The sequence below is a fragment of the Oncorhynchus mykiss genome, chromosome 8 (assembly GCF_013265735.2).
Source record: "Oncorhynchus mykiss isolate Arlee chromosome 8, USDA_OmykA_1.1, whole genome shotgun sequence".
Lineage (NCBI taxonomy): Eukaryota > Metazoa > Chordata > Actinopteri > Salmoniformes > Salmonidae > Oncorhynchus > Oncorhynchus mykiss.
The window spans coordinates 54,041,075-54,055,842 of NC_048572.1; positions in this window are offsets into that span (position 1 = coordinate 54,041,075).

Sequence of the window (14,768 nt, forward strand, 5' to 3'; positions counted from 1 at the left end):
CAGTAATGAATGAGTAGGAAAGTGTATCGATAGCCTTGCGTTGTTATTATTATCGGCTTTGGTCTTTAATGTGAAGTAATATTTCACCTTCTCTGTTCATAGAAGTAACACCATGAATTTGTGCATGAGGCAGAAATAATGCAGTGCGACTAGAGTTTCGCCATCAGCTGGAAGACCGTGTCCCTTTTTGGTCAGTGTCAGTGGAGGAAAGGGAGAGCGGAGTGATGTTGAGAGGCGGACCCTCAGTCTACTGAGAGTGACCATCAGATGCAGGCACCATCAGCCCAGTACTATTAAAATAAAAAGCAAATTATTAAAATGTATACTCACTCAGCTGTGCTTTACAAGTAATCCAACGGATCTATTACCTGTGTGATCATATCGCCTACGTCAAATATACAGTTGAAGTCGGAAGTTTACATACACCTTAGCCAAATACATTTAAAAACTCAGTTTTTCACAATTCCTGACATTTAATCTGAGTAAAAATTCCCTGTTTTATGTCAGTTAGGATTACCACTATTTTAAGAATGTGAAATATCAGATTTATTTATTTCAGCTTTTATTTCTTTCATCACATTCCCAGTGGGTCAGAAGTTTACATACACTCAATTAGTATTTGGTAGCGTTTCCATTAAATTGTTTAACTTCGGTCAAATGTTTTGGGTAGCCTTCCACAAGCTTCCCACAATAAGTTGGGTGAATTTTGGCCCATTCCTCCTGACAGAGCTGGCGTAACTGAGTCAGGTTTGTAAGGCCTCCTTGCTTGCACACGCTTTTTCAGTTCTGCCCACAGATTTTCTATAGGATTGAGGTCAGGGCTTTGTGATGACCACTCCAATAGCTTGCCTTTGTTGTCCTTAAGCCATTCTGCCACAGCTCTGGAAGTATGCTTGGGGTCATTGTCCATCTGGAAGACCCATTTGCAACCAAGCTTTAACTTCCTGATTGATGTCTTGAGATGTTGCTTCTATATATCCACAATTTTCCACCCTCATGATGCCATCTATTTTGTAAAGTGCACCAATCCTTCCTGCAGCAAAGCACCTTCACAACATGATGCAGCCACCCCCATGCTTCACTGATGGGATGGTGTTTTTTTTATATTTTTATTTTACCTTTATTTAACCAGGCAAGTCAGTTAAGAACACATTCTTATTTTCAATGACGGCCTAGGAACAGTGGGTTAACTGCCTGTTCAGGGGCAGAACGACAGATTTGTACCTTGTCAGCTCGGGGGTTTGAACTTGCAACCTTCCGGTTACTAGTCCATTGCTCTAACCACTGTTCTTCGGCTTGCAAGCCTCCCCCTTTTTCCTACAAACATAACGATGGTCATTATGGCCAAACAGTTCTATTTTTGTTTCATCAGACCAGAGGACGTTTCTCCAAATAGAACGATCTTTGTCCTCATGTGCAGTTGCAAACTATAGTCTGGCTTTTTTATGGCGGTTTTGGAGCAGTGGCTTCTTCCTTGCTAAGCGGCCTTTCAGGTTATGTCGATATATAGGACTCGTTTTACTGTGGATATAGATACTTTTGTACCTGTTTCCTCAAGCATCTTCACAAGGTCCTTTGCTGCTGTTCTGGGATTGATTTTCACTTTTCGCACCAAAGTACCAGCATCTCTAGAAGACAGAATGTGTCTCCTTCCTGAGCAGTATGACGGCTGCGTGGTCCCATGGTGTTTATACTTGCGTACTATTGTTTGTACAGATGAACGTGGTACCTTCAGGCGTTTGGAAATTGCTCCCAAGGATGAACCAGACTTGTGGAGGTCTACAATTTTATTTCTGAGGTCTTGGCTGACTTCTTTTGATTTTCCCATGATGTCAAGCAAAGAGGCACTGAGTTTGAAGGTAGGCCTTGAAATACATCCACAGTTACACCTCCAATTGACTCAAATGATGTCAATTAGCCTATCAGAAGCTTCTAAAGCCATGACAATTTTCTGGAATTTTCCAAGTGTCACGATCTTCTAAATAAGCAGACCAAGGCGCAGCGTTAGTATAGTTTTACATCTTTAATTACAAAGTGAAATTAGAAACAAAATAACAAAACTTACAAAGACCCATGACTACGTAGTGCTCAAACACACTAACACAAACAATATCCCATAACCCACAGGTGGAACAAATGCTACTTAAGTATGATCCCCAATTAGAGACAACGATAGCCAGCTGCCTCTAATTGGGAATCATACCAAAACCAACATAGAAAAAACAACCTAGAACCCCACATAGAAAATATAAACTAGACTAACCCCCCAGTCACGCCCTGACCTACTCCACCATAGAAAATAAAGTCTCTCTATGGTCAGGATGTGACACCAAACGTCATTGCTACAGTACTGTTTTAAATTGGTTAATGTTGCATAGGCTTACTTAAGTCATATTAAAAAATCATCTGAGCAGTAGATCTCAGTTTGCATTTTGAGTCAAAGTGATCTTGACATTTTATGCACTGCACTGCTAGCTAGCTTTAGCTTTCAGCACTAGATTCATTCTCTGATCCTTTGATTGGGTGGACATGTTTGTTCATGTTGCAAGAGCTCTGATAGGTTGGAGGACATCCTGCGGAAGTTGTCATAATTACTGTGCAAGTCCATGGAGGAGGGTGAGAACCATGAGCCTCCTAGGTTTTTTATTGAAGTCAATGTACCCAGAGGAGGACAGAAGCTAGCTTTCCTCCGGCTACACCATGGTGCTACCCTACAGAGTTCTGCTGAGGCTATTGTAGACCATTGCAAAACAGTGCGTTTTAATCAATTTGGGGACGTGACTATATTTGGTATAGTTTTATCTAAAAGGGATAACTTTAATGTTTCACAATTTAAAATTTTCCTTAGGAACCTCCACTGTCATATACATCTATGTTCTGTCCAGTCTGGACCAGCCTTGATTTGGCCCAAACATAGACTCCTATAAATGAAGTATTTTCAACTTTCATTCAGGACCAAAAATTAGCCTGATTTCGACATTGGGAAAATACATATTTTTAACATCTGAAAAATACGTATTTTCAACATCCGGAAAATAAGGGCACATTTTTTGGTCTCGCCTAGGGCGGCAGAACAGCAAGGACCAGCCCTGCCTTTGCTATCAGCTAGCTAGCTATTAGCTACCTTGATCCAAAACGAAAGATATATTGAACATTTTAATCTACTGTTCCATATTTTAAATAATGTCTTATTTATGCATTTGGTTCTGCCTTGTACAGAATACTGTCCTCGTAGCAGTCATATTTCTAATGTGCCATTAATACTTGGCTAGTTTTTTTGCAAAGACGCTATATAGCTAGCTACCTACCCACCTACCTACCAAAATGATATTAGCAACATACCCTTATTTTACCAGATACTCTTCTCCTTCAGTCGGTGGACATCTTTATTTAATCCCTTATAATTTCTGCCAACTATATGAACAAGGTGAAATTATTCAATTCATGGTGTCAGAATTAACTGCTTTATTAAAGCAATTTGGGAACTAACTTGTTGACATGTTCTGTTGCAGAGTCAAAGCCAAATTAAAACATTGCAGAATGTATCCATAATCATGAATGAATACACATATTTATTTGACAAGAATGCACCTAGTCACCCAACAATCACGTCAAACACCTGAGCTCCAACAATGACACCGTTTTAGAGAAATCCAAATACACTGAACAAGAAAAGAAAATGCAACAATTTCAAAGATTTTACTGAGTTACAGTTCATATAAGGAAATTTGTCAATTTCAATAAATTCATTAGGCCCTAATCAATGGATTTCACAACTGGGAATACAGATATGCATCTGTTGGTCACAGATACCTTAAAAAAAAGGTAGGGGTGTGGATCAGAAAACCAGTCAGTATCTGGTGTGGCAACCATTAGCCTCATGCAGCATGACACATCTCATTCGCATAGAGTTGATCAAGCTGTTGATTGTGGCCTATGGAATGTTGTCCCACTCCTCTTCAGTGCGAAGTTGCTGGATATTGGTGGTAACTGGAACACGCTGTCATACATGTTGATCCAGAGCATCCCAAACATGCTCAATGGGTGACATGTCTGGTGATTATGCAGGCCATGGAAGAACAGGGGCATTTTCAGCTTCTAGGAATTGTGTGCAGATTCTTGCTACATAGGGCGGTGCATTATGCTGAAACATGAGGTGATGGAAGCGGATGAATGGCACTACAATGGGCCTCAGGATATCATCACGGTATGTCTGTGCATTCAAATTGCCATCAATAAAATGCAATTTTGTTTGTTGTCCGTAGCTTATGCCTGCCCATACAATAACCCCACCGTAACCATGGGCGATCTATTTACAACATTGACATCAGCAAACCACTCGCCCACACAATGCCATACACTCTGTCGGCCATCTGCCCGGTACAGTTGAAACCCTGTGATTCATTAATGAAGAGCACACTTCCCCAGTGTGCCAGTGGCCAACGAAGGTGCGGATTTGCCCACTGAAGTCGGTTATGACGCCAAACTGCAGTCAGGTCAACACCCTGGTGAGGACAATGAGCATGCAGATGAGCGTCCCTGAGACTGTTTTTTACAGTTCGTGCAGAAATTCTTCCATTGTGCAAACCCACAGTTTCATCAGCTGTCCGGATGGCTGGTCTCAGACAATCCCGCTGGTGAAAAAGCCAGATGTGGAGGTCTTGGGCTGGCATGGTTACACATGGTCTGCGGTTGTGAGGCAGGTTGGACGTACTGGGCTCCCGAGTGGCGCAGTGGTCTAAGGCACTGCAACTCAGTGCAAGAAGCATCACTACAGTCCCTGGTTCAAATCCTGGCAGTATTACATCCGGATGTGATTGGGAGTCCCATCGGGCAGCGCACAATTGGCCCAGCGTCGTCCAGGTTTGGCAAGCATTGTAAATAAGAATTTGTTCTTATCTGACTTGCCTAGTTATATTTTTTCAATAAATGCTGATAAATTCTCTAAAACAACTTGGATGAAGAAATTCATTCTCTGGCAACCGTTCTGGTTGATGTTGTGTGTTGTGTGATAAAACTGCACATTTTAGATTGGCCTTTTATTTTCCCCAGCACAACCTACACCTGTGTAATGATTACACTGTTTAATCATCTTCTTGATATGCCACCCTTTTCAGGTGGATGGATTATCTTGGCAAAGGAGAAATGCTCACTAACAGGGATGTAGAAGCGGTTTTTGTGCAGGATCTTTTATTTCAGCTCATGAAACATGGGACCAACACTTTACGTTGCGTTTATATTTTTGTTCAGTATAGTGAACAATGCATACATCTGCCTTTTATACACAACATATAAAACATTTGAATTTAGGTGAACACTAAATTATATTCATCAATGCTGGAAACCTGGGACATTAAATAACTATCTGAGAGTGCAAAGGTTCTTCTGCTTTTCCATTTGAGTAGTTAGACCAGCACAAATAGCACAACGTAAAACAGCACATTGTGTTTTGGGTGGGCGAGTTACAAATGGAAAACCTGGATGCGTACGGTCGGTTTTACATAAAATACTAGATCAACTCCAGCAGAATGAGAAACCCACTTACCAGACTCAAAACAGGAAGCCATGCCTAAACGCAGCTATGTACACCATTCCTGTCAATGTAAAAGGTCCATGTTGCTGCTGTCAATTGTGAGCAGCACATTTACCACTGCATACGGTCTGAACCCCAACAATAAGCATTACACAGGTGAAAAAAGGTAGCAAAAACAGTACACTTTTAAACATGTTACTCAGTCTAGATGTTATCAAATCAGGAGAAGAACCAGTGGAGGAAGCAGCATAGAGAAAATTGGTGAAGGTAGGGTGGGTTTATAGAGTTAAGATGGATAGATCCAAAGTGTCCGAAATTGAGGCAGAAAAGGCATAGATGTGGAATAAGGGGTAGCTAGAGGTTGGTTGGCCATGGAATAAACATAAAATGGGGTGCTGGTGTGCTTTTGCCCCCCTTTTAGGTCGTTGTCACAAATGTCTGTCGAGTCATTCTCACGGTCTCAGAGTGTGTCCCTCAACGTCATTCCTTAGTGATCACAGCATTTCAAAAAACTGAGCCATAGACAATACAACTTAAGCATTGAGGACAACATTTTGTTGACCACGTTTACACCAGGTCTACTGTGTGTGAATGATGGAATAATCTCACCCCAGCTGTAGGTCCATTGTGTATGGTCACTTAGGCCTGTACATCAACTCTTACTGGGACAATTGGAGACTTGAATGTCTTTGGGTCTGCTTCTATAAAAAGGTAAAATACAAAATGGAGGAAGTTAATCTGTGGCTTAGATTGAATTCAAAGTTGAAACAAAATGATAAACTAAGCAATATGATGCAACAAACTACTACACACATGAAAGACTGTACCACACGGGCCAGTACAATAGCCTACAGATGGGTGGACTGCTCCAGATCTGATTGCCTGGACTGTGTATAAGCTTTTGTTCCAGCCCAGCCCATACACGATTATAAACCATAGCCTGAAAAAATAACTGTTGGTCGCTAAATCCAGCGAAATGAAAGACTGTGTAAAAACAGCTAGCTGGAGCCGTCTGAGCGGTTGGCTGTAGATGCCCTCACCCACTAGTGCCTTAAATGCTGACTCCACATTGGTCTGGCGGTCCGACAAGAACCAGGCAGATGTGTCCATTTCCAGAGTTTCATTCTCTAGTTAGCCACCCCCACATTAACACACACACAGAAGTGAACATTGTGGTTTCTAAAGGCAAGGAACATGTACAAACATGTCAACAGTGGTAATGGGGCTATGCAATTGGATCTGTACATAGCATAGCATTACATGTACATATATTCACACATAACTACTACAAAGAAGATGTCAGGATCTTAACAGAGAGAGATTATCTTATCTAATCGGCCACAAACCAAATGCACATGCGGGGGTGCGCCAGGCCTGAAAGAAAGGGCCTTTTAAATTTTTTTTTACATAGCCTATCGCCTTGATTCGGTATGTTGATTATTTAACATGATTTAAGTCAGGTGTTAGAGCTGGGCTGGGATAAAACCCTTCAGACAGTCCTGCTCTTCAGGACTTCCTGCAATGACTTAATCAGACCAAAGCAGGAGAATAGTGTTCCAGGTTGAAACAGCTTACCTAATTGAGAGGTGGTAAGACTCAGGCACACCCACTGGTTCTGGAATAGGGAAAGTGTAAAAAAAAAACACAAAAAAAACAAGGCTTGCAATTTTAGCATCAATAACATGACAATAATTCTACCTCAAAAACAAACGTGTGAATACCAATTAATTTAAAACCCACCGTAACAGGTAGGACTAAATAAGGTGACATAACTTTACCTACTAGGTTAGCAATACTAATGATCATCTGTCCAGAGGGTAACAGCAAACATGTCAATGGTTTCCAGCAGTAAAGTAACCACACTGTTGACTCAACAGATGATGCAAATCAGTCCATCTCTGAAACCTCTCAAAAAGCCAGACTAAAATAATACAGCTAGTTGGGGTAGCTACAAGTCATGTAGTACTTGAAGTAGGATACCCACCTCTTACCCACAGACACAAACATTATCAAGTATGCCTAGCCCTAGCTTCACCATCTAAGTTAGCTAGCAAGCTAGATTGTTGGTTTATAAAAGCCAAAGAAAGTTAAACTTGTTTTTATGAATTTCTCATCTATTTAAATGTCTAGTCAAATAGATGGCTAATGTAGCCATTTAGCCAGGTTGTCTAGTTGCTAACTATGAGCTAGCTAGATAGCAGGCATTTTTTCAATTTAAAACTTAACCAAGAAAGTTCACAGAACTGTCCATTTAAACAACTTTAGACAATTTATGAATGACTACATGTTTATTAAAAGCCCGGGAGATTCTTACCTTAGCCTTGATTTGGCAGTCTCATCCAGATGACCATGACCCTTGGTGAGGGATGTGAAGCTTGAGACAGGCATTTGTAGTTCTCTATGATAGCAGTTAAATGTCATTTCATTTTGGGGGGTAAATTCAGGCAAATATATTAATAAAAGTCCCCTTGTCTGGGAGAGATTAACAGGGTAAGCCTACACAAAACACAGCCAGGGTAAGCCTACACAAAACACAGCCTTTATTTGAATATTTTCTAAAACCCACAATGGGCATGCAAATATTATCTTTGAATAATCTTAGGAACACATGGCAGTGTGAATCATGTTATACAGGACATCACAGGCATTATTCAACCAGATCCATGTAATTTCCTCCTAGGTATTGTTCCTGTGGAGACACTCCAATCCTCTCCACTTAAATTGATAGATTATCTTTTAGCAGCAGCAAGGAAATGCCTCCTCCAGAAATAAAGCTTGTCCCAAGTGGGTGTGACACCTGCTCCCACTGCACTGCTGCTTGGATTCCACCTGGCGATCTGTTCACCGTCTGCCCTGGCTTATCTCCCCCTGTCTGGTACATGTACCCCTACCACACTCCCCCCTCCCTACCAAGCTTTCACTTGCCTTCAGCACACAGGCACTGTGTGTGTACATTTTGCCTCATGACTCCTGCATGCTTTGTTGACTATGAACATTCTTGTTTACTCTAAAGTGGGACAGTGACTGTTCCCACACTTGGGACTCTGACTCTATTAGTTACACTGACTTTTGGCCCCCCATCCTATTCTAACCACATCTCGCTGGCTTTGTATTCATGTTACCTGACGAAATTGCTGTACAATATGATCCTGTTGCCATCTAATGCACATTCAAATATCATAAATCAACACTGCAGAGCTCTCCCTGTCCTCTGCCGTACCTCGATTGTATTACTGTTGATGATATCTGGAAATGTGCATGTATACCCTGGCCCATCTACTGTCGCTAGCCCCAATTGACTTGTGCTCTGATATGTTTCACTGATTTCTGCTCTCGTAAAAGCCTGGGTTTTCTGCACATTAACACTGGAAATGTATTACCTAAAATTGATTAATTGAAAGTGTGGGTTCCCAGCTCCAATCCAGATGTGTTTGTCATTACTAAGATGTGGTTCAGAAAGAGTATTTTGAATACTGATGTTAACCTTTCTGGCTATTACCTTTTTCGGCAAGACAGATCTTCCAAAGGTGGGGGAGTGGCAATCTTTACCAAGGATCACCTTCAGTGCTTGGTTGTCGCCACCAAGTCTGTCCCCAAACTATTTAAGCATTAAACTTTCAATTAGCTCTTCGTTGACTGTTGCAGGGTGTTATCGTCCTCCATCAGCACCGTCCTGTACCCTACCTGCCCTAAACGCTCTTCTGGCCCCTTACAATAAGTCTGAATTTGTCCTGCTAGGTGACCTAAACTGGAACATGCTTAAACCACCTGACCAAGTCCTAAAGCAATGGGACTCCCTAAATCTTTCTCAGATTATTACCAATTCTATAAGGTATGACTCCAAACACCCAGAAAAGGCTACTCTTCTCAAAGTTATCCTCACCAGTCTATTGTTTTCTGTAATGCCCTTAGTGATCACTGTTTTACAGCCTGTGTTCGTAATGGCTGCTCAGTGAAACGTCCTGTCCTGATTTGTCATAGATGCTTGCTAAAAAACTTTAATGAGCAAGCCTTCCTTCATGACCTGGCCTCTGTAAATTGGTATAGAATCAGCTTGATCCCTTCTGTCGAAGAAGCTTGGACCTTCTTTTTTGATATCTTCAGTGATATTGTTAACAAACACTCCCCCATAAAGAAAATGAGAATTAAAAACAGGTTCAGCTCCTGGTTCGACCATGATTTGCAGATTTACTCCACCTCGATAATCCCTGCCCTGCTACAAAGTTTCTCCCTGCAGGCGGTCACTGAGTCAGAGGTGCTAAAGGAGTGCCTTAAACTTGACCCCAAGAAACCATCTCGGTCTGATGGTTTAGACCCATTCTTTAAGGTTGCTGCCCCTATAATCGCCAAGCCTTTCTCTCCTCTGGGGATGTTCCCATTGCTTGGAAGGCAGCCACGGTTGGTTCTTTATTTAAAGGGGGAGATCAAGCTGATCCTAACTGTTATAGGCATATTTCAATTTTTCCATGTTTATCAAAAGTGTTGGAAAACTGACTGGCTTTCTTGACGTCTATAGTATTCTCTCTGGTATGCAATCTGGTTTCCGCTCAGGTTGTGGATGTGTCACCGCAACCTTAAAGGTTCTCAATGATGTCACCATTGCCTTTGATTCTAAGAAATGTAGTGCTGCTATTTTTATTGACTTGGCCAAAGCTTTTCATACAGTAGACCTTTCCATTCTTGTGGGCCGGCTAAGGAGTATTGGTGTCTCTGATGGGTCTTTGGCCTGGTTTGCTAACTACCTCGCTCAAAGAATGTAGTGTATAAAGTCAGAACATCTGCTGTCTCAGCTACTGCCTGTCACTAAGGGTGTAACCCAAGGCTTGATCCTAGGCCCCATGCTCTTCTCAATTTACATCAACAACATAGCTCAGGCAGTAGGAAGCTCTCTCATCCATTTATATGCAGATGATACAGTCTTATACTCAACTGGCCCCTCCCCGGATTTTGTGTTAAACGCTCAAGAACAAAGCTTTCTTAGTGTCCAACAAGCTTTCTTTGAACACCTCCAAAACAAAGGTCATGTGGTTTGGTAAGAAGAATGCCCCTCTCCCCACAGGTGTGATTACTACCTCTGAGGGTTTAGAGTTTGAGGTACTCCCCTCCTACAAGTATTTGGGAGTATGGCTAGATGGTACACTGTCCTTCTCTCAGCACATATCAAAGCTGCAGGCTAAAGAGTGGCTAGATGTTCTTTACCATTCGGCCATCAGATTTTCCATCAATGCTCCTTATAGGACACATCACTGCACTCTATACTCCTCTGTAAACTGGTCATCTCTGTATACTTGTCACAAGACCCACTGGTTGTTGCTTATTTATAAAACCCTCTTACTTACCCCCTCACTTCCCCCTATCTGAGATATCTATTGCAGCCCTCATCCTCCACATAGCACCCGTTCTGCCAGTCACATTCTGTTAAAGGCCCCCAAAGCATATGTAGTAGAGTTAAAAGGGTTATTCCATCAAACTTCAAATTATTAGAATTGTACACAACGCAGAACAGAACAACCAGGTTGAGGGTCATTGGCCAAAACCCGAGAACAGGAATATTCAAAGTTCAGACAGAAGGGGGGGAGTCAGATCGCTATGATTGCCAGGAACTTCACTTTTGGTGTCTATTTTGAATTGTTGCGCTACTGGTGCTGCCTGTTGATGTTATGTAGGCAGCTAGTAGCTGAATGATGTTAACATCTTCGGTTTTTGTTTCATTAAATATTTTTTATTTCATCTGGGTGCTTGTGTCACCTACTAACACCCTGGTACTACCCGTAGCTCCCGTTCTCCTCAGTCAAGAAAACACAGAGAGAAAGGTATGTGTTGCAGATTACTCCTTTGTATAAGTCCATAACGTGAAATAAATTAAACATCCCAAGGTTAATGCTGTAGATATTGTTATAATGGAGTGTGATACTATTGAAACATGTAACTTTCAGAGTTTTATTGTTATTAATATAGTTTACAGAGTGCTAAATGTGCTGCTGTTGCTAGCTAGCATGCCTTTCTGTGATGTAGACGGTTAGCTGAGCTGCCGACCAGTGCTGGCGTTGCATTATGGGAGATGTAGTTTGGTCCTCTACGGTCTGAATGGAATAGAGGCGATTTCACGTTGTAACTTGTTTGTTGCGGTGTTTTTGTACATGAGTTGTTGTATTTTGGTACTGTCAACACTGAAAGCACCTAGCATTGTATTGGGGATGTGAGACAGGATATGTGTTTCACCTTTCTTCATGCTCCTGTGTAGAACAACTTGTCAGATGGTGCATTGGAGACTGATGTGTTCCTGTCCTGTCTTTTCACAATACTATTGCAGATCAACATAAAATCCTAAAAGACAGCCGTGGTGTCGCTCTTCATTTCTTGGTTCTCCTGTGGTACATAAGAAACCCGCTACACATACACATCACTGTGTCACTCGTCTTTTCAGTTCAGTCTCAATCTCTGTTTTATTTATTTTTTTATTTTTTTGTTTCACCTTTATTTAACCAGGTAGGCTAGTTGAGAACAAGTTCTCATTTGCAACTGCGACCTGGCCAAGATAAAGCATAGCAGTGTGAACAGACAACACAGAGTTACACATGGAGTAAACAATTAACAAGTCAATAACACAGTAGAAAAAAAAGGGGAGTCTATATACAATGTGTGCAAAAGGCCTCATGCCTTTTGACTCCCCTTTTAGGCGAAGGTAGGTAGGCGAATAATTACAATTTTGCAGATTAACACTGGAGTGATAAATGATCAGATGGTCATGTACAGGTAGAGATATTGGTGTGCAAAAGAGCAGAAAAGTAAATAAATAAAAAACAGTATGGGAATGAGGTAGGTGAAAATGGGTGGGCTATTTACCAATAGACTATGTACAGCTGCAGCGATCGGTTAGCTGCTCAGATAGCTGATGTTTGAAGTTGGTGAGGGAGATAAAAGTCTCCAACTTCAGCGATTTTTGCAGTTTGTTCCAGTCACAGGCAGCAGAGTACTGAAACGAAAGGCGGCCAAATGAGGTGTTGGCTTTAGGGATGATCAGTGAGATGCACCTGCTGGAGCGAGTGCTACGGATGGGTGTTGCCATCGTGAACTGAGATAAGGCGGAGCTTTACCTAGCAAGGACTTGTAGATGACCTGGAGCCAGTGGGTCTGGCGACGAATATGTAGCGAGGGCCAGCCGACTAGAGCATACAGGTCGCAGTGGTGGGTGGTATAAGGTGCTTTAGTGACAAAACGGATGGCACTGTGATAGACTGCATCCAGTTTGCTGAGTAGAGTGTTGGAAGCCATTTTGTAGATGACATCGCCGAAGTCGAGGATCGGTAGGATAGTCAGTTTTACTAGGGTAAGCTTGGCGGCGTGAGTGAAGGAGGCTTTGTTGCGGAATAGAAAGCCGACTCTTGATTTGATTTTCGATTGGAGATGTTTGATATGAGTCTGGAAGGAGAGTTTGCAGTCTAGCCAGACACCTAGGTACTTATAGATGTCCACATATTCAAGGTCGCAACCATCCAGGGTGGTGATGCTAGTTGGGCATGCGGGTGCAGGCAGCGATCGGTTGAAAAGCATGCATTTGGTTTTACTAGCGTTTAAGAGCAGTTGGAGGCCGCGGAAGGAGTGTTGTATGGCATTGAAGCTCGTTTGGAGGTTAGATAGCACAGTGTCCAATGACGGGCTGAAGGTATATAGAATGGTGTCGTCTGCGTAGAGGTGGATCAGGGAATCGCCCGCAGCAAGAGCAACATCATTGATATATACAGAGAAAAGAGTCGGCCCGAGAATTGAACCCTGTGGCACCCCCATAGAGACTGCCAGAGGACCGGACAGCATGCCCTCCGATTTGACACACTGAACTCTGTCTGCAAAGTAATTGGTGAACCAGGCAAGGCAGTCATCCGAAAAACCGAGTAAGAGTCAATCTCTTCATTCAAAGACTCAATCATGGACACTCTTACTGACAGTTGTGGCTGCTTTGCGTGATGTATTGTTGTCTCTACCTTCTTGCTGTTGTCTGTGCCCAACAACGTTTGTACCCTGTTTTGTGCTGCTACCATGCTGTGTTGTCATGTGCTGCTGACATATGTTGTCGTCTTAGGTCTTTCTTTATGTAGTGTCTCTTGTCCTGATGTGTGTTTTGTCCTATTTTTTTTTTTTTTTACATTTATTTTTAATCCCATCCCACGCAGGAGGCCTTTCGGTAGGCCGTCACTGTAAATAAGAATTTGTTCTTAACTGACTTAGTTAAATAAAGTAACAAAATGCTGTAAAAATTAACATGCACTCTCAAAAGATATTTGGTTAGGTCTATGCAGGGAACTTGCTGACTTGGAGAGGATTCCATCAATCTTACAACATTGACAGCATAGGTACGAATGTTTGTTATTTTTCTTTGGCTATAACCAATTTTATTCTTATTCAGACTCTTGAAATATTTTCTCTATACAGGCAAAATGTACCCTTGACATAAAATGAGCTCCGATTGGGAAAATTTGATTTCAACGGTCATCTAACTCTTTCTAGAGCTCCGACTTTATGACCTGAAGACCACTGACCGAATGAGTCAACCTCGTTTCCCCCCTGCCTTCATGGTGCGTTCAAGACAACTGGGAATTCAGAAAAATACAAGGTAAAGTATTGACGTCAGTGATCTTCAGGTTGGAGCTCTATAAAGGAGGCTGAGGCTGGAGTTGGATTTTGTCACCACCAAATATGGTGATGAGGAAACCCGGTGTCCGGCAGTGGGGGAAGCTGGAGAAAGAGGCATTTTGGTAGACATTCTGCAAATGTTCTCATCAATTAAACATTAAATCTCAATACAGTTCTGTTTTAAAAAAAAACTAGAATATGTTAGAGTGGACTAATGTGTAGACTTTACAAGTTTTTTTTAAAATTACGTTGTTTAGGAGTGAATAGCCACAGGAAATAGGGGTGCAGCACCCCCTTAAAAATCATAAAAAAATAATAACAAATACAAAAATTGTGAAAATAGATTTTCTTCACAAAAGTAGTGCACTGGTGGGGCCTCCAGGGTGGCGCAGTGGTCTAAGGCGAGTCCAGGCTCTGTATAATCCGGCCGCGACCGGGAGACCCATGGGGCGGTGCACAATGGGCTCAGCGGGGAGGGTTCGGCCGGCAGGGATGTTCTGGTCCCATCGCGCATTAGCGACTCTTGTGGTAGGCCAGGCGCAAAGCACAAGCTTCACAATGGGCTTGTTCAACATTGCAGCCGACTGACTGATCTACAAAGAAC